At 44.5% G+C, this 22537-nt stretch overlaps 1 protein-coding gene across 5 annotated transcripts in view; it reads left to right on the top strand.

Annotated features, from left to right (window-relative positions):
- Positions 1–1011: 1011 nt before the first annotated feature.
- The window catches only part of ZNF571 (zinc finger protein 571), a 119149-nt gene continuing 97623 nt past the window's right edge, over positions 1012–22537 (top strand). The window contains exon 1 of one of the 5 annotated variants that reach the window (XM_080644809.1): positions 1012–1162. The gene's annotated coding sequence lies outside the window, so the exon portion shown is untranslated. The remainder of the gene's footprint in view (positions 1163–22537) is intronic. The other 4 variants (XM_080644807.1, XM_080644810.1, XM_080644808.1 and 1 more) reach the window with 4 other exon arrangements.

The following is a 22537-nucleotide window of genomic DNA, read 5'->3' as shown; positions in this document are numbered from 1 at the left end:
TTATTTGCCAGATAAACTGGTAACTTTTTCCAGATCATCAAATTAGTGTTCAAGGAATAAATAACTTGACCATCCATTGTTTTTTCACAGTCACACAATGCTCTTTTTCTGGTCGAACTCCTACAGACACTGAAACACAGGCACAAGAAAAGCACATTTTACATAAAAAAAAACCCCAGTCAGTCACGCAACCACACTCAATTATGGACACAAAACAAAGAAGGCACAATAGCAGAGGTCCCTACTCTGTCAGGCAATCCCACAGTCATGAAAAATGCCAATACCATGTGTCTTCAAGTAGGGATCACCCCACACCCAACAGCATTTAGAATCACACAAGGGAAGAAATAAACCCTGCTGCGAGGGACTCAGTGCGCCTGACAACATCTGGCGTTGTTTCACACACATCACACACCTAAGGGCCAGGCAAGGCACAAAAAGGGTCTCTTGCTGGTCGGAGGCTCTGGCTCAGGGGTCCTCAAACTACGGCCCGCGGGCCACATGCGGCCCGCCGAGGACATTTATCCGGCCAGCCCGGTGCCGCTGCCTGTCCTGCTTAGCAGTCAACTGGTCCCGGGCCGCAGTGCGCATAGGTGTTCATTGTTTTTTTTTAAAAACTATAGTCCGGCCCTCCAACGGTCTGAGGGACAGTGAACTGGCCCCCTGTTTAAAAAGTTTGAGGACCCCTGCTGGCTGGTCCCAGCCCCGCCCTGCCCCGCTCTGCCCCGCACCAGCTCCTCCCCTGCACTGGACCCTCCGGCCCCTCCCACCTTCTGGTCGTGTGGGATTCTGGTTGGCCTCACCCTGCCCAGCTGGCCCCCACGCCTGCGCCTGCGTGCCAAGCACCCGTGGGCTCTCCCAGAAATCCCCTTGCGGCCCTGGGCGCCAGCGCGTCCTGGCAGCCTGGTCCGCGAGCGCCGCTAGGTGGCTATGTCTTCTAGCGTCTTCGCCGGCCAGCCGCAGCCTTCCGGTGGTTGGACTACATTTCCCAGAGCCACCGCTTCCTAAGGCGGCTTCCTTTCCGTTTGTTCGCGGGATTTGGGGCCCTCGCTTTGGGAGAGAGCTGTATCTGTGGAGGAGCTTGGGCCAGCTCTGGTGGGACCCGCGAAGCCGAAGTCGCCCTGGACCCCGAGGGCGATCCTGAACTGTACCTTCCGTCGAGGTGGGCGGGAATGCTCCGAGGAAGCGTCGGTGTAAATTTCGTGTGTGGCCGGGCCTCTTGTGGATTTGTATTGTGAGACAAGCATGACGTGTTGGTGACTTGTCTAGGTGAATGGGAGTGTGCGACGGTGGTTTTGTGTTTAAGTGTTTGTGTGAGTTGTTTATGACTCTGACGGTTTGATAATACGGCTATGATTGGTGTTGTTAGAGGTGCGCGACAGTGCTGTTGTGAAAGAGTGTTTAGATGTTCTTGTGTCACTTGGAGGTTGTGGATGTGATTGTATCATGTGTATTACTGGGGTTTTCCTGTGACTTTGAGGTGTTACAAATGTTGCTGTGGTTTAGTGTTTGTGACTGCTTTTTCCTCGACCTGGTACTTGGTTGTATTTTTCTGACTGATTGTATGACTGTGTGGCCGTGTTGTCTTCGAGATTGTGAAAAGAGTAGAATTGCTGCTGTGAAAGGGTGTTTTGGGCCATTGTGTGTCCCTGACAGGGTGCTTGGATGTGCTTGAATGAGGTTGTGTGTATACTCTGTGTATGTTTAGATTTTGTTAAGACTAGGTGGTCTGACAGTGTAGTATTAACATGGTGAATGTGACTGGCTGTGTGGCTGTGGAAATGTGATTGTGTCCCTTTGTGTCATCATTTGTATATTTTATAGTCTGTGCCCATATGAGAGTTCAGTGGGGGTACAGAGGTAAAATTGTGTTTTGGTATTTCTGGGGTTCATTCTGGGCTAGAGTTAGCCTATGGGTCATGAGTCCCACCTGGCTTTGTCCTTCCTTGATGACTTGATTTCTTTCTCTTCTGGCCACAGTGAGGACCCTCTCCCTTTCCCCCATTCAGACATGGCCTCTATTGATTGCTTTATTCTGTAGCCTTACCTCATCCTGGGATTGCAGTTGTAGGTTCCTTGCTGCTTTCCAGTGCCTTCTCACTTTGGGTATTGGATGCAAGAAGTGACAAGAAGTCAGAAATTTGAGCCTGTGAATGAGTTCTTTCTAAGACACAGGTCTTGAGATGAGAATTTTAAAGCTGGTAACAGCTTAAAGAAAGGCCACTTATAAATGTAATGGGGTTCCAGGAGTGGAAATGCTTTCAGAGAGTGTGCTGTATGAGGCAAGCCACACACTTAAGAACTTGTTACACTCCCCTGTAGGGGTCTGTTTCCAGGGGACAACTTTGAATCCAGAAATAAATTCTAGCCCAAGACAGCTGTGATCTTCTTTCTGATACAGAAAGTGGAGGACTGTTTGACTGCCTTCCATGTTAAATAAGGGTAGTTATGCTCTAATTTAGAATATGCCCTAAGAAGGGCCTCGTATTTCATAATTCCATTTTCTTTTCTTGAGAGTAGGGCCAGAGGAGGGAAAAAAAAAATGGCTGTTATGCATTCAAAAGCAAAGTCCAGGGTGAGTAGATATTTTCTCTGTTTCCTGATCTCCCTCTGTTTGTTACAGGACATAGAAATCTTTTTCTTTTTGAAATTTCCTAGCTAAGCGTTTTCAAATAATGCAGGGACAAGGCAGTTTTCTATAGATTGGGAGCAAGGAATATGAGCAGTAAATTGTGATAGATGCTTCCCAATATTCGTTAAGTTAAGGAAGAGTGGATTTGAAATTCATATTTCTGACATAGCAGCATCGTTTTTTTTAACATTTAAAAATTTTCAAATGTACACAAAAATATAATGAACCTGCTAAAAATTATCACTTGCCAATCTTATGTAATTTATTCTACCTTCAGTTAAAAATCTGTCTATTTCTGCTTCATCTATTTTGAAGCCCTATTATTAGGTACATAAATATTTTAGATTACATGTCCTAATGGTGGATTGGCCCCTTTAATCATTATGAAATAGTATCCTTTATCCCAGTAATATTCTTTGCTTGGAACCTCTACTTTGATATTTAATGTAGCCACTCCAGCTTTTTACATTAGTATTAACATGGTATGTCTTTTTCTATCCTTTTACTTTTAACCTATTTGTATTCTGATGGTTAAAGTGCATTTCTTTAAAAAAAATTACATTTATTATTTGAAAGTATTACAGATGTCCCCTTTTCCCCTCCCTGCACCCATTTCCTCCGTCTCTGTTTCCTCTGCCCTCTCCCCCAAGGCCTTTACCACACTATTGTCTGTGTCCACAGGTCATGCATATCCTATCTAATAAAGAGGGAATATGCTAATTGACCATCACTCGGTCACAAAGATGGATGCACCCACAGCTGAGGCCAAGTTCCCTTAAGGAGCCTTAACGAGCAATCAGCAGGGACCTGAGGCTACGCCCTCCCCCGCCCCGGTGGGGCTTGACAGGGGACCTCAGGCCGTGCCCCCCACATGGCAGGGCTTGATGGGGACCTCAGGTCTTGCCCCCCTGCCCCGGCACCACGCCGGGGGACCTCAGGCCGCACCCCCTGCCCCAGTACCGGGCCAGGGGACCTGAGGCTGCACCCCCCTGCCTGGCAGGGCTTGACAGGGGACCTCAGGCCATGTCCCCCACCTGGAAAGGCTTGACAGGGGACCTCAGGGCATGCCCCCCACCCAGCAGGGCTTGACAGGGGACCTCAGGCCGCACCCCCCACCCGGCAGGGCTTGACAGGGGACCTCAAGGTGCACTTCCCATCCTGGGGCTGGGCTAGGGGACCTCAGGCTGCTTCCCCTGCCCCAGTGGCAGGCTGGGGGACCTCAGGCCATACCCCCCACCCAGCAGGGCTTGACAGGGGACCTTAGGCTGCGCCCCCCCACGCAGCGGGGCTTGACGGGGGCCCTCAAGGTGCACTTCCCGTCCTGGTGCTGGGCTAGGGGACCTCAGGCTGCTCCTGCCACCCTGGCACCAGGCCGGGGGACCTCAGACTGCACCCACTGCCCGGTGGGGCTTGACAGGGGACCTCAGGCCATGCCCCCCACCCCAGCACTGGGCCAGGGGACCTGAGGCTGGGCTCCCCTGCCTGGCTGGGCTTGACAGGGGACCTCAGGCCATGCCCCCCACCCAGCGGGGCTTGACGGGGGACCTCAAGGTGCACCCCCAGTGCTGGGTCAGGGGAACTCTCAGGCCACGCCCCCGCCCAGTGGGGCTTGACGGGGCACCTGAGGCTGCATCCCCCTCCTGGTGCTGGGCCAGGGGACCTGAGGCTGCGCCCCCCCCCACCTGGCGGGGCTTGACGGGGGACCTCAGGCCATGCCCCCCCACCCAGCGGGGCTTGACAGGGGATCTCAGGCCGTGTCCCCCCCCGCCGTCCTGGCGCCAGGCCAGGGGACCTGAGGCTATGCCCCCTGCCCAGCAGGGCTTGACAAGGGTGGGACTGGCCGGGTCTGGATCTAGCTCAGTGTGGGGGGGGGCCGGCTGGGTCTGGGTCTCACGCAATTTTGAGGTGCATGTGGGTGGGCGGAGACTTCACTCTGGGTTCCATGGTGAGCCCCAGTCTCTGACAGGAGGAAGGTTTTCATATACATTTTACTAATTTTCTTTAATCTCTGACACTTCTATTATAGAGAAAGGGCAAATAGCAATATTAAATTATTTCCTCTAATTAATCCCCTTTTAATGTGCACGAATTTTGTGCACTGGGCCACTAGTATGCATATAATTCTTTGATTAATCTTCTCCTCCCCTCCCCGCCCTGCTGCCTACCCACTTTACCTCTGAGATTCAGCAGTCTGTTCCATGCTTCTATGTGCCTTTCTTGTTGGCAGCATTTAGTTGAATCTTTAATTTTTCATTTAATATATATATTTTTTATTGTTGATAATATCACAGATATCTCCCCTGTCTCCCCTTCCCTTCCCCCTCACCTCCCAGTCCATTCCCGCCACCCCAGGTCTTCACTACCCTATTGCCTGTATCCATGGGCTATGCATATACTATATAGTAAAGAAGTAATATGCAAATTGACCCTCACACCCTCACAAGATGGCTGCCTACGTCCAGGCCGGCAGGGGGGTTAGTGAGGGATGACCAAATGACTGAACAGCAGGCTGCGTGGGGCGGCCAGGCCAGTAGGGGGGGCAGTTGGCGACCAGGCCAGCAGGGGGGACAGTTGGAGCGACCAGCCTGACAGGGGGGCCAGTAAGAGGTGACCAGGCTGGCGGGGGGGCAGCTAGGGGTGACCAGGCTGGCGGGGGGGGGGTGCAGTTGTGGGTGACCAGGCCAGCAGGGGGGGCAGTTGGGGGCAATTAGGCTGGCAGGGGGGCAGTGAGGGGTGACCAGGCCGGCAGAGGGGGGCATTTGGGGGTGACCAGGTCGGCAGGGGGGTAGTAAGGGGTGACCAGGCTTATGGGGAGGGGCAGTTAGGAGCGACCAGGTGGGCAGGGAGGGGGCAGTTGGGGGTGACCTTGCTGGCAGTGGGGGGGGGGGGCAGTTAGGAGCAACCAGGCCGGCAGGGGGGTTAGTGAGGGACGACCAAATGTCTGAACAAGCAGGCTGTGTGGGGCAACCAGGCCAGTAGGGGGGACAGTTGGGGGCAACCAGGCTGGCAGGGGGGGGGCAGCTAGGGGTGACCAGGCCAGTGGGGGGGTGCAGTTGGGGGTGAACAGGCCAGCAGTGGTGGGCAGTTGGGGGCAATTAGGCGACCAGGCTGGTGTGGGGGGGTGCAGTTGGGGGCGACCAGGTCAGCAGGGAGGTAGTAAAGGGTGACCAGGCTGGTGGGGAGGGGCAGTTAGGAGCGACCAGGTGGGCAGGGAGGGGGCAGTTGGGGGCAACCTGGCCGGCAGTGGGGGGCAGTTAGGGGTGACCAGGCTGGCAGGGGGTGCAGTTAGAAGTGATCAGGCTGGCACGCAGAGGCAGTGAGGGCCAATCAGGATGGCAGAGGGGGGCAGTTAGGGGTGACCAGGCAGGCAGGCAGGTGAGCAATTAGGAGCCAGTGGGATGTCTGACTGCCAGTTTAGGCCTGATCCCAGGATTGGGCCTAAACTGGCAGTCAGACATCCCCCAAGGGGTCCCAGATTGGAGAGGGTGCAGGCTGGGCTGAGGGACCCTCCCTCCATGCACGAATTTCATGCACCGGGCCTCTAGTAAGTATATAAGTACTTTGGTTTATCTCTTCACTTCTCCCCAACCCCACATCGAGGTATGTCAGTCTGATCCATGCCTCCCTGCTTGGGGTCTTATTTTGTTGGTCAATTAATATTGTTCATTAGATTCCATAAATAAATGAGATCATGTGATACTTGTTGTTCTCAGATTGGCTTATTTCACTTAATATAATATTTTCCAGGTCCATCCATGCTGCCCTAAAGGATGAGAGGACCCTCATTTTTACAGCTGCATAGCATTCCATAGTGTAAATGTCCCACAGTTGTTTTTTATCCATTCATCTATTGATGGGCACTTTGACTATTTCCAAATCTCAGCTATCCTATCTAATAAAAGAGTAATATGCAAATTGACCATAACTCCAACACACAAGATGGTCGCCCCCATGTGGTCAAAGATGGCTGTCCCCATGTGGACACAAGATGGCTGCCACAAGATGGCCGGCAGGGGAGGGCAGTTGTGGGCAATCAGGCCAGCAGGGGAGGGCAGTTGTGGGTGATCAAGCCAGCAGGTTAGGGCAGTTGGGAGGAACGAGCCCTGCAGGGGAGGGCAGTTGGAGGCAATCAGGCCTGCAGGGGAGGGCAGTTAGTGGTTACTGGGCTGGCAGAGGAGGTCAGTTGGGGGCGACCAGACCTGCAGGGGAGGACAGTTGGGAGGGACCCAGGCCTGCAGGGGAGGGCAGTTGGGGGGATCAGGCCTGCAGGGGAGGACCTTTAGGGGCAACTAGGCCTGCAGGGGAGGGTAGTTGGGGGGACCAGGCTAGCAGGGGAGGGCAGTTAGGGGCAACCAGGCTGGCAAGTGAGGGCAGTTAGGGGTTACCGGGCCAGCAGGGAAGGGCAGTTGGGGGCAACCAGGCCTGCAGGGGAGGGCAGTTAGGGGCAATTGGGCTGGCAAGGGAGCAGTTAGGTGTTGATCAGGCTGGCCGGGGAGTGGTTAGGGGGTGATCAGGCTGGCAGGCAGAAGTGGTTAGGGGCAATCAGGCAGGCAGGCAGGTGAGTGGTTGGGAGCCAGCAGTCCTGGATTGTGAGAGGGATCCCAGATTGGAGAGGGTGCAGGCTGGGCTGAGGGACACCCCACCCCCCCATGCACGAATTTCGTGCATTGGGCCTCTAGTTGTAAATAATGCTGCTATGAACATAAGGTTGTGTATATTCTTTCTGATTGGTGTTTTGGAATTTTTAGGATATATTCACAGAAGTGGGATCTCTGGGTAAAACAGAAGCTCCATTTTTAATTTTTTGAGGAAACTCCATACTGTTTTCCATAGCGCTGCACCAATCTGCATTCCCACCAGCAGTGAACTAGTGTTCCCTTTACTTCACATCCTTGCCATCACTTGTTGTTTGTTGATATTTTGATATAGCCATTCTGACAGGTGTGAGGTGATATCTCATTGTGGTTTTAATTTGCATTTCTCTGATAATTAGTGACTTTGAGCATATTTTCGTGTGTCTCTTGGCCATTTGTATGTCCTTTTTCGAGAAATGTCTATTCAGGTTTTCTGCCCATATATATTTTTTAAAGATATTTTTATTGATTTCAGAGAGGAAGGGAGAGGGAGAGAGAGATAGAAACATCAAGGCCGAGAGAGAACCATTGATTGGCTGCCTCCTGCAAGCCCCCCTACTGGGGATTGAGCCCGCAACCCAGGCATGTGCCCTTGATCGAAATCGAATACGGGACCCTTCAGTCCACAGGCCAACGCTCCATCTATTGAGCCAAACCAGCTAGGGCTACCCATTTTTTAATTGGATTGATTGTCTTCTTTTTGTTGAGTTGTATAAATACTTTATATATTTTGTATGTTAACCCCTTATCAGATGTATCATTAGCAAATATGTTCTCCCATTCAGTGGGTTCTCTTTTCAATTTGATGGTGGTTTCTTTTGCTCTGCAGAAGCTTTTAATTTTGATGTAGTCCCATTAGTTTACTTTCTCCTTAGTTTTCTTTCTCCTAGGAGATGTATCTGTAAATGTATTGCTGCGTGAGATGTCTGAGATTTTACTGCCTATGTTTTCTTCTAAGATTTTTATGATTTCATGCCTTACATTTAAGTCTTTTCTCCTTTTTGAGTTTATTCTTGTGTATGGTGTAAGTTGGCGGTCTTGTTTCATTTTTTTTTTTTTTTTTGCATGTGTCAGTCCAGTTTTCCCAACATCATTTATTGAAGAGATGTTTTTACTCCATTGTGTGTTCTTGCCTCCTTTCTCAAGTATCAATTGAACATAATGGTGTGGGTCAATTTCTGGGGTCTCTGTTCTGATTCATTGGTCTATATACCTATTCTTATGCCAGTACCAGGCTGTTTTGGTTATAATGGCTTTGTAGTATAGTTTGATATCTGTTATTATGACCCCTCTTCTTTCTCAAGATTGCTGCAGCTATTCAAGGTTTTTTTTGGTTCCATATAAAGTTTTGGAGTGTTTGTTCTAACTGTGACGTATGCCATTGGTATTTTATTTTTATTTCATTTTATTTTTTTAAATTTATTTTTATTTATTTCAGAGAGGAAGAGAGAGGGAGATAGAAACATCAATGATGAGAGAGAATAATTGATCGGCTGCCTCCTGCACGCCCTCTACTGGGATTGAGCCTGCAACCTGGGCATATGGCCTGACTGGGAATCGAACTATGACCTGGTCCATGGTCACTGAGCCATGCTGGCTGGGTCTGCCATTAGGGACTGTGTTGAATCTGTAGATTGCTTTGGGTAGTACAGGCATTTTAATGATGTTAATTCTTTCAATCCAAGAACATGGTATATGCTTCCATTGTTTGTGTATTCCTCTATTTATTTTTTCAATGCCCTATAGTTTTCCAAGTACAGGTCTTTTAATTCCTTGGTTAAATTTATTCCAAGTAGGTATCTTATTATTTTTTTTGCAAAGGTAAATGGGATTGCTTTTTTAGTTTCTTCTAACAGTTCATTATTGGTGTATAAAAATGCCATTCATTTGTGGATGTTGCTTTTGTAACCTGCTACCTTTCTGAATTCATTTTTTAAATTTAGTAGTTTCCTGATGGAGTAATTTTTTAAGTTTAGTGGTTTCCTGATGGAGTCTTTAGGGTACAATATCATGTCATCTGCCAATAATGATAATTTTACTTCTTCCTTTCCAATATGGATGCTTTTTATCTTTCTTCTTGTCTGATTGCTGTGGCTAGGTCTTCCAACACTATGTTGAATAACAATGGTGAAAGTGATGCACACAGACTGAGGGTGAAGGGATGGAAAAAGTTTTTTCAGGTAAATGGAAATGAAAAAAAAGCTGGGGTAGCAATACTTATATCTGACAAATTAGATCTCAAAGTGAAGGACATAAAAAGAGATAAGGAAGGCCACTTCATAATACTAAAGGGAGCAATCCAATAAGAAGAAATAACTCTGGTAAACATATATGCACCCAATATAGGAGCACCCAAATATATAAAGAAACTCCTGGAGGATATCAAGGGAGAGCTTGACAGCAATACAATCATAGTAGGGGACTTTAATACCCCACTATCACCATTGGACAAATCCTCTAAACAAAAAAAATCAACAAAGAAACATCCATCCTAAATGACTCACTAGACCAGATGGACTTAATTAACATCTTCAGAACATTTCACCCCAAAGCCACAGAATATACATTCTTCTCAAGTGCACATGGGTCATTTTCAAAGATAGACCATATATTGGGTCACAGGCAAAGTCTCTTCAAATTCAAGAAGATAGAAATCATATCAAGCATCTTCTCAGATCACAGTGGCATAAAACTGGAAAACAACTAGAATAAAAACAACCCCCCCCCCAAAATCAAACACATGGAGGCTAAATAGCAAGCTATTAAACAATGACTGGGTTACCAGAGAGATCAAAGAAGAAATAAAAAAACATCATGGCAACAAATGACAATGAAAACACAACAATCCAAAATCTATGGGACTCAGCGAAAGCAGTCCTGAGAGGGAAGTTCATAGCTCTACAAGCCTACTGCAAAAAACAAGAAACAATGGTAATAAATTACCTAACCATACAACTCAAAGAGTTAGAAAGAGAGCAACAAGAAAAGCCCAGTGTAAGCAGAAGGAAGGAAATAATAAAGATTAGAGCGGAGATAAAGACATAGAGACCAAAAAAAAAAAAATCAACAAAACCAAGAGATGGTTTTTTGAAAGGATAAATAAGTTTGATGAACCTCTAGCCAGGCTCACCAAGAAGCAAAGAGAGAGGACCCAAATAAACAAAATCAGAAATGAAAGAGGAGAAATAACAACGGACCCCACCAAAATACAAAGGATTGTTAAAAAATACTATGAACAACTCCAACAAACTGGACAACCTGGAGGAAATGGACATATTCCTAGAAAAACACAACCTTCCGAAACTCAATCAGGAAGAATCTAAACATCTCAATAGGTCAATACTATGGAAGAAATTGAAGCAGTCATCAAAAAGCTTCCAGCAAACAAAAGCCCGGGGCTAGATGTCTTCACAGGAGAGTTTTACCAAACATTGAAAGAAGAACTAAAACCTATCCTCCTCAGATTATTCCAAAAAATTCAAGAGGAGGGAACACTTCAAAGCTCCTTCTATGAAGCCAGCATCACCCTAATACCAAAACCAGATAAAGATAACACAATGAAAGAGAATTACAGGCCAATATCCCTCATGAATGTAGATGCCAAAATCCTCAACAAAATTCTAGTAAATCGTATCCAGCAGTACATCAGAAAGATCATACACCATGACCAAGTAGGATTTATCCCGGGAATGCAAGGATGGTACAATATCCGCAAATCAATAAACGTGATACATCACATAAACAAATTGAGAGATAAAAATCACATAGTCATATCAATTGATGCAGAAAAAGCATTTGACAAAATCCAACAGCCTTTGATAAAAACTCTCAGCAAAGTGGGAATAGAAGGATCATACCTCAACATAATAAAAGCCATATATGATAAACCCACAGCCAACATCATACTCAATGGGCAAAAACTAAAACCATTTCCCCTAAGAAGAGGAACAAGTCAGGGATGCCCACTCTCACCACTCCTGTTTGACTTAGTACTGGATGTGCTAGCCATAGCAATTAGACAAGAAGAAGAAATAAAAGGCATCCAAATTGGAAAAGAAGAAGTAAAGCTGTCCTTATTTTCAGATGACATGATATTATACATAAAAAACCCCGAAAGACTCCATCAAAAAACTATTAGACTTAATAAATGAATTTGGCAAGGTAGCAGGATACAAAATTAATGCCAAGAAATCTATGGCATTTCTATACACCAACAGTGAACTTACAGAAAGAGAGACTAAAAAAGCGATCCCATTTACCATTTCACCAAAAAAATTAGGATACCTAGGAATAAACTTAACTAAGGCGGTAAAAGACCTATACGCGGAAAACTACAGGACTCTGAAAAAAGAGATAGAGGACGACGTAAACAGTTGGTAGGACATACCATGTACATGGATTGGTAGAATCAACATCATTAAAATGTCCATACTACCCCCAAAAATCTATAGATTCAATGCACTCCCCATTAAAATACCAACAGACCTAAAAAAAACTCTCCAAAAATTCATCTGGAATAAAAAAAGACCTCGAATAGCCACCGCAATCCTGAGAAAGAAGAACAAAATAGGTGGGATCTCAATACCAGATTTCAAGGTGTATTACAAGGCCACTGTTCTCAAAACAGCCTGGTACTGGCACAAGAACAGACATATAGACCAATGGAATAGAATAGAGAACCCAGATATCAACCCAAACCACTACACTCAATTAATTTTTGACAAAGGAGGCAAGAGCATACAATGGAGTCAAGACAGTCTCTTCAATAAATGGTGTTGGGAAAACTGGACAGATAAATACAAAAAAATGAAACTAGATCACCAACTTACACCATACACAAAAATAAACTAAAAATGGATAAAGGACTTAAACATAAGATGGGAAACCATTAAAATACTAGAGGAATCCACAGGCAGAGAAATCTCAGACATATGCCGAAGCAATTTCTTCACCGATACCGCTCCTAGGGCAATAGATGCTAATGAGAAAATAAATGGGACTACATCAAAATAAAAAGCTTTTGCACAGCAAAAGATCCATCAACAAAACAACAAGAAAACCCACTGTATTGGAGAATGTATTTGCAAATGTTATCACTGATGAAGGTTAAATCTCTAACATCTACAGGGAACTTATACAACTTAATAAAAGGAAAATAAATGATCCAATAAAAAAATGAGCAACGGACCTTAATAGAAACTTCAAAAGAAGACAGAAGGAAGGCCTAGAGACATATGAAAATATGCTCAAAGTCACTAATTATCTGAGAGATGCAAATCAAAACGACAATGCGGTACCATCTCACACCTGTCAGAAGGGCAATCATCAACAAATCAACAAACGACAAGTGCTGGTGAGGATGCGGAGAAAAAGGAATCCTTGTGCACTGCTGGTGGGAATGCAGACTGGTGCAGCCACTGTGGAGAACAGTTTGGAGTTTCCTCAAAAAACTAAAAATGGAACTCCCATTTGACTCAGTAATCCCACTTCTAGGAATATATCCCAAGAAATCAGAAACACCAGTCAGAAAGGACATATGCTCCCCTATGTTCATAGCAGTACAATTTACAATAGCTAAGATTTGGAAACAGCCTAAATGCCCATCAGCAGATGAGTGGATTAGAAAACTGTGGTACATCTACACAATGGAATACTACGCTGCTATATAACAAGGAATTCTTACCATTTGCAGCAGCATGGATGGACCTGGAGAGCATTATGTTAAGCGAAATAAGCCAGGCAATGAAAGAAAAATACCACATGATCTCACTCATTTATGGAAAATAAAGAACATTATAACCTGATGAACAAAACGATAGATACAGAGGCAGTAAAGCACTGAACAGACTGTCAAATTACAGTGGGAAGGCTGGGGAGTGTTGGGGAGGTGGTGGGGGGAAAGACATCAACCAAAGGACTTGTATGCATGCATATGAGCACGGCCAATGGACACAAGACACTGTGGGGGTGTGGGGGGTGGGATGAGGGCATGCGATAGGGGTGGGGGAGGACTACTATATGTAATACTTTAAACAATAATAATAGTAAAAAGAATGGTGAAAGTGGACATCGCTGTCTTGTTAATGTTCTTAAGGGAAACACAGTTTTTGCCCATTGAGTATTATGTTGACTGTAGGTTTGTCATATATGGCCTTTATTATGTTGAGGTATGATTCTACTATTCTCACTTGACTGAGAGTTTTTATCAAAAAAAGGTGCTGTATTTTGTCGAATGTGTTCTCTGCGTCTATTGATATGACTATGTGGTTTTATCTTTCAACTTGTTTATGTGATGTATCACATTTATAGATATTATTGCATATGTGGCTTTAATCGTCCCATTGCCCTCCCCCCACTCATGCCCTCACTCTCCTGGTGTCTGTGTCCGTTGGTTAGGCTTATATGCATGCATAGAAGTCCTTTGGTTGATCTCTCACCCTTACCCCCACCCTCCCCTACCATCCCTCTGAGGTTTGACAGTCTGATTGATGCTTCTCTGTCTCTGGATCTGTTTTTGTTCATCTATTTATGTTGTTCATTATATTCCATAAATGAGTGATATTAATCTTTCTCTGACTGGCTTATTTCGCTTAGCATAAGGCTCTCCAGTTTCATCCATGCTGTTGCAAATGGTAAGAATTCCTTCTTTTTTACAGCAGCATAGTATTCCATTGTGTAGATGTACCACAGTTTTCTAATCCACTCATCTGCTGATGGGCATTTAGGCTGTTTCCAAATCTTAGCTATGGTGAATGGTGCTGCTGTGAACATAGGGGAGCATATATCCTGTTTGATTGGTGTTTCTGATTTCTTGGGATATATTCCTAGAAGCTGGATCACTGGGTCAAATGGGAGTTCCATTTTTAATTTTTTGAGGAAACTCTATACTGTTCTCCACAGTGGCTGCACCAGTCTGCATTCCCACCAGCAGTGCACGAGGGTTCCTTTTTCTGCACATCCTCATCAGTACTTGTCCTTTGTTGATGATAGCTATTTTGACACGTGTGAGATGGTACTGTATTGTCATTTTGATTTGCATCTTTCAGATGATTAGGGACTTTGAGTATGTTTTCATATGTCTCTAGGCCTTCCTTATGTCTTCTTTTGACAAATATCTATTTAGGTCCATTGCTTATTTTTTGATTGGGTTGTTTATCTTCATTTTGTTAAGTTGTATGAGTTCCCTGTAAATGTTGGAGATTAAACCCTTATTGGAGATAACATTGGCAAATATGTTCACCCATGCAGAGGGCTTTCTTGTTGTTTTGTTGATGGATCTTTTGCTGTGTAAAAGCTTTTCATTTTCATGTAGTCCCATTTGTTTAATTTCTCTTTAGTTTCCATTGGCCTAGGAGCTGTATTGGTGAAGAAATTGATTTGGCATATGTTTGAGATTTTGTGCCTGTGGATTCCTCTAGTATTTTAATGGTTTCCCGTCTTATGTTTAAGTCTTTTATCCATTTTTAGTTTAGTTTTGTGTACGGTGTAAGTTGGTGGTCTAGTTTCATTTTTTTGCATGTATCTGTCCAGTTTTCCCAACACCATTTATTGAAGAGACTGTCTTGACTCCATTGTATGCTCTTGCCTCCTTTGTCAAATATTAATTAGGCATAGTGGTTTGGGTCGATTTCTGGGTTCTCTATTCTATTCCATTGGTCTATATGTCTGTTCTTGTGCCAGTACCAGGCTGTTTTGAGAACAGTGGCTTTGTAATGCACCTTGAAATCTGGTATTGAGATCCCTCCTACTTTGTTCTGCTTTTTCAGGATTGCTGCAGCTATTTGGGGTCTTTTTTTATTGCAGATGAATACTTGGAGAGTTCTTTCTAGGTCTGTGAAATATGCCATTGGTATTTTAATGGGGATTGCATTGAATCTATAGATTGCTTTGGGTAGTATGCACATTTTAATGATGTTGATTCTACCAATCCATGAACACAGTATGTTCTTCCACTTGTTTATGTCTTCCTCTATCTCTTTTTTCAATGTCCTGAAGTTTTCCAAGTATAGGTCTTTTACCTCCTTAGTTAAGTTTATTCCTAGATATATTATTTTATTTGGTGCAATGGTAAATGGGATTTTTTAAAAAATCTCTCTTTCTTTAAGTTCACTATTGGTGTACAGATATGCCATAGATTTCTTGGCCTTAATTTTATATCATGCTCCATTGATGAATTCATTTATTAAGTCTAATAATTTTTTGATGGAGTCTTTAGGGTTTTCTATGTACAGTATCATTTCATCTGCAAATAATGACAGTTTTACGTCTTGTTTTCCATTTTAGATACCTTTTATTTCTTCTTCTTGTCTAATTGCTATGGCTAGCACTTCCAGAACTAAGTAGAACAGGAGTGGTGAAACTTGGCATCCCTGTCTCATTCCTGTTCTTAGATGAAATGGTTTTAGTTTTTGCCTATTGAATATGATGTTGGCTGTAGGTTTGTTATGTAAGGCTTTTATTATGTTGAGGTATGATCCCTCTATTCCCATTTTGCTGAGAGTTTTTATCAAAGGGAGTTGGATTTTGTCAAATGCTTTTTCTGTATCAATTGATATGACTATGTGATTTTTATCTCTCAATTTGTTTATGTGATGTATCACATTTATTGATTTTCGGATATTGTATCATCCTTGCATCCCCAGGATAAATCCTTCTTGATCATGGTGTATGATCTTTCTGATGTAATGCTGGGTCTAATTTGCTAGAATTTTGTTGAGGATTTTGGCATCTATGTTCATGAGGGATATTGGCCTTTAATTTTCTTTCATTGTGTTGTCTTTAGGTTGTTTAGGTATTAAGGTAATGATGGCTTCATAGAATGAGCTTGGAAATGTTCATTCCTCTTGAATTTTTTGGTCTAGTCTGAGGAGGATTGGTTTTAGTTTTTCCTTGAATGTTTGGTAAAACTCCTCTGTGAAGCTGTCTGGCCCCGGGCTTTTTGTTTCTGATAGGTTTTTGATGTCTGCTTTGATTTCTTCCATAGTTATTGGCCTATTGAGATGTTTTGAATCTTCCTGATCGAGTTTTGGAAGGTTGTATTTTTCTATGAATATGTCCATCTCCTCGAGGTTGTCTTGTTTGTTGGAATGGAGTTGTATTTCTGTGGAGTCCGTTGTTATTTCTCCTCTTTCATTTCAGATTTTGTTTATTTGGTTCCTCTCTCGTTGCTTCTTGGTGTGCCTGGCTTGAGGTTCATCAATCTTGTTTATCCTTTCAAAGAACCAGCTCTTGGTTTTATTGATCTTTTGTATTGTTTTTTTAGACTCTATGCCATTTATTTCTGCTCTGATCTTCATTATCTCCTTTCTTCTCACTATGGGCTTTTCTTGTTGCTCTCTTTCTAATTCTTCAAATTGTAGAGTTAGATGATTTACTCCCATTTTTTTCTTACTTTTTGAGGTAGCCCTGTAGAGCTATAAATTTCTCTCTAAGGACTGCTTTTAATGTGTCCCATAGATATTGGATTGTTGTGTTTTCATTGTCATTCCTTTCCAGGATGTTTTATATTTCTTCTTTGATCTCTTTGGTAACCCAATCATTGTTTAGTAGCATGCTATTCAGCTTCCAAGTGTTTGAATTTTTTGGATTGTTTTTATTGTAATTGATTTCTAACATTATGCCATTGTGGTCTGAGAAGATGCTTGATATGATTTCAATCTTCTTGAATTTGGAGAGACTTTTCCTGTCACCCAATATGTGGGCTATCTTTGAAAATGTCCCATGTCCCATTGAGAAGAATGTATATTCTATGTCTTTGGGGTGAAATGTTCTGAAGATGTCAATTAAGTCCATCTGATCTAGTGAGTCATTTAGGATTGCTATTTTTGCTGATTTTTTTTGTCTAGGGTATTTATCCAGTGATGTCAGCGAGGTATTAAAGCCCCTTACTATGATTGTATTGTTGTTGATCTCTCTCTTGATATCTTCCAGGAGGTTTTTTATGTATTTGGTTGCATATGTGTTTATCAGGGTTATATCCTCTTCTTGTATCGATCCTTTTATTATTATGAAGTGGCCTATGTTATGTCTTCTGATGGCCTTCACTCTGAGGTCTATTTTGTGAGATATAAGTGTTGCTTCCCCAGTTTTTCTTTTCATTTCCATTGGCCTGAAAGATATTTTTCATCTCTACTTTCATTCTGTGTGAGTCCCTTGTTCTGAAGTGGTTCTCTTTTAGAAAGCATATACAGTATATGGGTCATGGTTTTTTTTTTTTTTTTTTTTTTTTTTATATTCAGCCACTTGATGTCTTTTGATTGGAGCATTTAATCCATTTATGTTTAAAGTTGTTATTGATAGGTACTCATTTGTAGCCATTTTTATTATTTTGTGCCTGTGTTCCTTCTTCCCTTTGTATTTCTTCTTTTTACACCAGTTCCTTTAGCTTTTCTTGCATTGCTGGCTTGGTAGTGACAAATTCCCTTAGTCTTTTTTTTTTTTTTTTGTCTGTGAAGCTCCTTATTTCTTCTTCTATTTTGAATGATATCCTTGCTGGATAGAGTATTCTTGGATTCAGTCCCTTGCTTTGCATCACTTTGAAATTTCCTTTCATTCTTTTCTGGCCTGATGTGTTTCTGTTGAAAAATCATTTGATAATCTAATGGGAAGTCCTTGTACATAACTTTCTTACTCTCTTTTGCAGTCTTTAAGATTCTCTTTTTGTCCTGAACATTTGCCATTGTAATTATGACATGTCTTGGTGTGGGTCTTTTTGGGTTCATCTTGTTTGCTTGTATGGCTTTTTTCTTCCCCACATTTGGAAAGTTTTCTGACATTATATCTTCAAATAGGTTTTATAACCCTTACTCCTCTTCCTGTCATTCTGGTACCCCTATTTTTCATATGTTGCCTCATTTCATTTTGTCCCAAAGCTCCCTTAGGCTCTCTTTCTTTTAATTTTTTTCTCCAATTGCAGTACAGTTTGGGTGTGTTTTGCTTCCTTATCTTTTAATTCGCTAAGTTGGTCCTCCACTTCTCCTAGTCTACTGTTGAAACTTTCCATGGTGTTATTTATTGCAGCTATATCACTCTTTATTTCTTCTTGATTCTTAACATAAGTTTTTGGTTTTTTTTCATCCATCAGGTTTATGAACTGTATAACCCTTATTCTGAATTCTTTTTTCTGACATATTGCATGCCTGCGTTTCACTTTGTTGCTTCTCTGGCAATTCCTCTTTTTCTTTCCTTTCATGGTTTCTTTGTCTACCCATTTTTGCTTTCACCGAAGGATCTAGGTGTCCAGTCGTGCAGGAGTTGCTCCTTGGGTGGAAGTGGCTTCTGGGTGGGGGCTGCTCCCAGGGCAGTTGTGGCAGTGTCTGCTACTCAGTTAGCAATGGCTCCTCTAGTGGGCGCTGTTCACAGGAGTGTTGGCTCCTCTGGCTGGTGGGGAGAGGCTGCTCGTTCAGCTCCTGCTCCTCGGATGAGGTCAGGTTGCTCACGAGGCTGCTGCTCTTCAGATGGGGGTTGGCTGCACGCAGCTGCTGCTCCTGGTACCGAGGTGGGCTGCTCACAAGCTGCTGCACTTCAGACAGGGGTGGGCTGCTCGTGCAGTTGCTTTCCTTGGATGGTGGCAGGCTGCTTGCAAGGATGCTGCTCCTCAGACATGGGTGGGCTGCTCACGAGGCTGCCGTTTCTCAGACAGGGGTGAACTGCACATGAGGCTGCTGCTCCTCAGACAGGTGGGCCATTTGCACTGCTGCTGCTCCTTGGATGGGGGCAGGCTTCTTGCGTGCCTGCTGCTCCTCGGACGGGTACAGGTTGTGTGTGGCTGCTGCTCCTTTAATGGGGGCAGGCTGCTCATGTGGCTGCTGTTCCTCGAATGGGGATCGCTATGCTCAAGGCAGCTGCTCCTCGGATGGGGGGCGGGCCACTCGCATAGCTGCTGCTCCTTGGACGGGGCACACCGTGTGAGGCTGCCGCTCCTTGGCCTGGGGCTGGCTGCTCATGTGGCTGCTGCTCACATGGTTGCAGGGCCCTGAGCTAAAGCGTTGGGCCAGTCAGAGGGGAGCATGCTTTGGAACTCACAGGAGCCTGTGCCTGGGATGGCTGGTGTCTCAGTGACTGTGGGACTGCAGCTGAGGCAGCAGGTCCCTAGCGCGGGTGGCTGTAGAGTCCCCGGTGTTATCCGCGGGCACCCTGGTTGGAAATGAGGCTGGGCTCCCCGTCACAGCAGCTCTCCCCTTCAAAAAGGTGAGGCCTCTGAGGATGAGCCAGCCACTCCTGGACTGTTTGCAATGGTAGTAGAGGCTGCCTAGTTAGGTGAGCCCCGTTAGCCTGCCCCCAAAGGTCCTGCAGGATCTAACTGTGCCCAACTCACACACACCAACACACCCCACATGACCACACACTCCTCTTTTGCTCCCTCCCTCACTCATGCTCTCTCCCTCACTGCCGCCTTTTTCCTGCCTCTGTAGTTGGGTTTGGAGTGTTATTGACCCGTTCATAGATGGAATCTCCTCTCTGGGTGCCTGGTTATGTGGCTTGCTCTCTAGCACATTGGCTAATCAGGATAAAATTCACCTTGACAGGACACAACACAAAGGGACCAAAACACGAATGTAATCATGACACTGATAACCCCAATATAAGTGACCACCAGAGAAAAGAGAATTAGGAAGAGAAAAGAGAGCACAAATGATATTGAAGAGAGAAAAAGTGGTATGAAAGAAAAGGAAAAGAAGAAAAAGGAAGAAAAAGAGAAAAAAATATATATGGGGAGAAAATACCAGAGAACAAACAGGTAAACGAAAACATAAAAACACCAAATACCCAGTAAAGAGGGTGGGGCAGAATCTTATATACAGAAAGTAAGGTTAAGAATTGGATGAATATGGGGAGAACCTCAATTCACTATAGAGGAAGTAGAAAGAGGATGAGTGGATAAGAAAAAAAAAAGAGAAGAAAATAATAATAATAATAAAATTTAAAAAATAGATTAAAATAGGATTAAAAATAAAATTGAATGACGGAAAAATAATGCTAAAAGAAATAGAAAATAAAGAAATAAACAAAAAAGGAAAATAAAGAAAAAAGATAACAAAATAATAATAAATAAAATAAAATAAAAATAAAAATGAAAAAGTGAAGTGTCGTTTCTTTGGCTGGTTTAAGATCCCACTCTTCTGTACTCTCTGTGGCTTCTTAGTTTCCTGTTGCTGGGACCGAAGGCCTCTCCCAGCAACAGGAAACTGGACTCTCAGGGACTATTCAGATTTTTTTTATTATTATTCTTTGTGTCACTCAGGGTGTAGTCTAGGTGTGGCTGTATTGGTTGCCTTGAGACTGCAGAGAGGGCTATCTCTTCAGGAGAAAATGGGTAACTAGGTTGCGCATGTCAGTTATGACTCAGTGTCAGACCCACAGCCACCTCTCACGGACCCTCTTCTCTCCCCAGCCTATCCCCAGATTCCACAAGTCCCGCACCTCCTCCTGAAACCTCAGCCATGGGTGAGTGTCTGTGTCTGAAAGGTCCTATGAACTGGGTTCAGTGAACAAAAGCAACGACCAAAAAGAGGGGAAAGAGCTGTGCCTATGCAAGCTCCTCTTCTCCCTGCATGGTGCGCTCTGGGCAGTCATCCAGAATGCCCTTCTGGGCTTCCTTCTCTCATGACTGTGGACCCAGATCTAGAATCCTCTGCCACCAGCAGTCCTGTGGACCTACTTTCCACAGTCAGATGACGCTGTGCCTGTCCCAAGGGACATGGCCTCAGTGCTGTGCGGTTTCCCTCTGACCCTCTGGGCGCGAAGGTCTCACAGTTCTCTCCAGCCCAGGTCCCTGATTTTACCGTTCTCCAGGTGTCCTCTGCCCTTCCCAGCTGTGGATTGTCTCACCAGCTGTGTCTACTTCGCCAATTCAGGGTGAATGTTATTTGATTTAGTTGCTTGTTCTATCTGCTCCAGGATAAGGCTTGGGACACGTCTATCTATTCCACCACGATTTTGTCTCTGTGTATGATCTTTTTAATGTATTGCTGGATTCTATTTGCTAATATTTTGTTGAGGATTTTAGCAACTGTGCTCATTAGGCATATTGACCTGTAATTTTCTTTCTTTTCTGAGTCTTTATCTGGTTTTTGAATTAGGATAATGCTGGCTTCATAAAAAGAGCTTGGTGAGAAATCAAGATGGTGGCATAAGGTATACACCTGTATGTGCTGCCTCTCACAACCACACCAAAACTACAACTAAAAGACAAAACGACTATCACCCAAAACCACGGGAAAGCTGGCTGAGTAGAAGTTCTACAACTAGAAGAAAAGGAAAAAAGCACATTGAGATGGGGTAGGATGTGCAGAGGCGTGGAAAAGCAGAGGTACGGAGGCATGCGAATCGGGCTGGCGACTGGGTGTGCTGTTTTCTTCAATCGGGAAGGAGATACAAACTCCCGATTGCTCTGAACTTCAGTTTCCGGCGACACTCTGGGGACCCAGACTCCTATGGGGAGAAATTGGACTGTCTGCCATCTGGTTGGAAAGTGAGGGTGGCTTTCTTGCAGAGGTGCTTGCAGGAATCATTATGTACTGCACTGGGATGTGGAGAAGCCGAGACACAGAGATGGCTGACTGGCAGCCATCGCTGTTTGCTACACCCTGGTGATCCCCTGAGACCCCACCCCACCCAATTTACAAACCCATTCAAGCTGTGTGCAACGACTTTTGCATATGAATAGCCTGCCTTTTTGCAGCTTAACCTAACAAGCTGCAGCTGGGTCAGACAGCTCCAAAACTTCCAAAACCCAAACAAAGAGGAGAAATCTGCAGATCTTGCTGTAGCTCCTGCTGGGTGGCCTCAGGCAGAAGCTGACTTGCACCTCCTTGGAGATCCAGGAGCCAGTGTACCCAGTGGTCAGTGTGAGATGATACCAGATTTCAACTCCTCACATCCATAAGTGATAAACTCAAGAGGCAGACTCAGTGAGCACCAAATCCCCACCAAAGCAAGTCCTGCCCCATAAGGGTGTCTCCAGCACAGAAGTTCTTCCATTATAGACACAGCAGGTCCTCACCGCCAATTGGCCTGGAGGTCAATTCCTCCCAGTGTACCAACAGCAATCAAGGTTTAACTACAACAAGACTCTGCACACAGCCCACAAAGGGGTGCACCAAGAGTGTCCACCTCAGGTGATTGGGGAGGCTGAGCCACTGGGCCCTATAGGTCACCTACCACACAAAGCCACTCTATCAACACAGGGAAGCAGCCAAAATGCAGAGACAAACATGTCACAAATGAAAGAAATGGAGGAAAACAAACTACTGGATGACATAGAGTTCAG

Source organism: Plecotus auritus (assembly GCF_963455305.1).
Source record: "Plecotus auritus genome assembly, chromosome: 10".
NCBI classification, from domain to species: Eukaryota; Metazoa; Chordata; class Mammalia; order Chiroptera; family Vespertilionidae; genus Plecotus; species Plecotus auritus.
The sequence above is the reverse complement of the archived record's forward strand: the minus strand, read 5'-3'. Positions and strand labels throughout refer to the sequence as shown.